The sequence below is a fragment of the Helianthus annuus genome, chromosome 13 (genome assembly GCF_002127325.2).
Source record: "Helianthus annuus cultivar XRQ/B chromosome 13, HanXRQr2.0-SUNRISE, whole genome shotgun sequence".
NCBI lineage: Eukaryota > Viridiplantae > Streptophyta > Magnoliopsida > Asterales > Asteraceae > Helianthus > Helianthus annuus.
Genome location: NC_035445.2, coordinates 134,033,678 through 134,036,671, shown reverse-complemented (window position 1 = coordinate 134,036,671; position 2,994 = coordinate 134,033,678).

Here is a 2,994-nt window from a genome sequence, read left to right as displayed (position 1 = left end):
ATCATACCGGTAAACTGAGAGAACGGTAAGGAACTTGTACCATCGGTAAATTGGGTTATACCGGTTTAAACCGGTATACCAGTACCGGGTCAAAGGTTAAAATTTGGAGTTTTAATCTGTTATAGGTACAAAAAGGTGACGATTTACGCTGTTAGAAAAACCTAGCGCCTAAAATGGTAGCAATAGTGAATTTTTTTTTTTATTTTTTTTTTATTATGCATTAACTTTTAGAATATTTTTTATTTTAGAATATTTTTTATTATGAAATGATATAGTTTTAGAATATTTTTTGAGTAAAATTGTATTTTATGAATTTATAGGGTTAATTAGTTAACCCGGTTGAACCGCCTGGTACAACCCGGTATAACCAGTTGAACCATTTCTGAACCTAACCCGGTACAGTTTAAAAACCGGTTTTTAAAACATTGCTTTATATTGTATTTACTTTACGCATGGCTTCCTTTTAAATAAAGTATACTTATCCCTCGTTCATAGGTTTTTAAAAAGGGGAATCAGCCCACTATTTAAAAATTAATCCAGCGCATAAATTATAATGGTGTCTTTGTGATTGTATTTGTGTTTTAAGACTAACTACATTTTCCCGTGCGGCACGTTGTGGCGGCAACCTCACGTTTGTGACTTCTTTACAAGTTTTACGATAATGACATTAACGTGTGGTGTACACGTGTAACGTGCCGTGTTTTTTACTTTACCACACACGTTACGTTAGTGACATTAATGTGGTTATGCATAGATAAAAAGAGTATAATGTCTCACATATTGCAGTGTAAAGTCGTAAAAGTAATTTAAACAAAAGAACTAAAGTGTTAGAGAAGATGAGATGTGAAGGTATTAAGTAGAAATAATGAGTGGTCAAAGTTGTTAAATACCAAAAGTTAGGGGGTCAGTGTATCACTTACCAAAAGATTAGGGATGAGTGTGTAAAGTCTATAAACTTGAGTGTTAAAAAGGAAAACTAAAGACCATGGTTCGGCGACCTTTGTTTTTTAAGTTTCTTTGAGCGAATTTGTCGGCATGTTTGGGCGGGACAACGGCAGCGCGCTTGCGAACTTAGTTACACTCTCTACGACAGTTTCATTAACGTGTTTAAGTACATATAAGAAAATATATTAAAACCATATTATACCTCACAAGTTACATCTTTGTAAAATTAAAAGAAATTTTAAACGAAAGATCCTAATTACCTATTGTGCTATGTTGTGGGGCCTTACGATGACATCAACGTGTTAAAGGGCACGTTTGCAAGCTTCAAAACAAATGTCGAAATGTTTCCACGAACTCAGTTACGGCTGTGAAATCGACGTGGCCAAGCAATTAAAAATAAGCGTATGAAGTTGAGTAGGTTATGGTATGGAAATCGAAACGTAGGATAGAAAAATTGGAAGTGACAAAAATAGTTTTGAGTTGTAAAAGGATCCTTACGAAACACGAATTCGATTTTTCTTACCCGCAGATTACAACCTAATAATTTAAATAAAGAAATCTAAACTAAAACATATAAGAAAAGTGAGGGGAAAAAAAGAAAAACAAAAATAACTTGCAAGCCCAAGGGATCGAGCTCTTGTCAATACCAAACTCAATCAAAACAAATAAGCAATTGATCTAGAAACTATTTTAATAATAGACCAGCATGTAAATCCAACAAATCTAGTGGTGGTCGGTGGCTTTAGACACCGACGTTTGTTTTTAAGGTATTATATAATTTCTATTTATCGGTTTTGTATGTTTAATGTGAATCTAACTTAGTTAAATGTTAGGAACCTAAAGTAGAAAAAATCAAAAAATATGGAAAAATTGTTATTCGGATTAATTTGGATTATTCGAATATCCGTTTGGATGATTTGGATCGGATGGGAATATTCCAATTCCGATTGGATTTTGGACAGGTTTCTAAAATTTTCAAATCTGAATAATCCGTTATCCGATCCAATAAACACCCATACTACACATCCGCGGTGCCAACGATCTTTTTAAAATAAGGGTGGTTTTGGGCATGTGACACAAGGTCATTGGATAATAGCGACGATAATTCGCGGGCGTCACCACCCGTGTTGGAGGGGATATTCACGGGCATGCCCAAGATGTATTGTCGAATTTGATGTCATTCACACAACTCGTAACTTGCCATTCTTTCTCTTTAACATATTGTATTTGTTTTTACTCAGAGTTCCTAATCACCAAAGTTATTGAGCTTTCTTGAGTGATATAGCAGTAAAATGTAGTTAGTGATATGCGCAAAATGCAACATATAAATTATATCAAATGTGGCATAAAACTAACACTTTTTTAGTACTAATGTTGGAAAAAGTATTTTCATGATTAAATGAGCTCAAATTAACAAAAGAAGCAAAAAGGCAGCAAAATATAACATAAATACAAGAAAAGGAACAAAAGTGGAATGCCCGACCCCTCAACAGCATCTTCCCAAGCAAAACCAAGAAACAAAAGACTGAACATGCCCCGTGCTCAGCGAGCACGGGGCCGTGCCCAAGAAGCAGCAAAAAAGACAAACCTTTAGAAACTTCTATTGCCCACCACGGGGCCGTGCCCAGTGGACACGAGGGCGTGGCCAGACTCCTGCAGGAGCATTTATTGTAATTGCAAATTACAATTAATGAGAAGAGATACAAGGATGGACAACGGGCCGTGCCCAGCGGGCACGGGGCCGTGCCCGAGCTTCTGTTCAGCCTATAAATAGGAGTGCTTGGAGACATTTCAACTTATCCCTTGGCACACCACCTCTCTCACACTTCACCCACCACCATAACACCATCATCCACCACCATCATCCATTATCCATCATAGAGTGTGTGAGTCATCTCGGGATCCAAGATTGATCGTAAGAGTTCTTGACAATCAAAGGCCATGTTTGCCTAAGTCTCTTACATCACTTGGTGAAGACAAGTGTTTAGTGTAATAGTTTTTATTTTTAATCTTTTGCACTTTTTAATTGGTTTTGTATTAATGACTTTA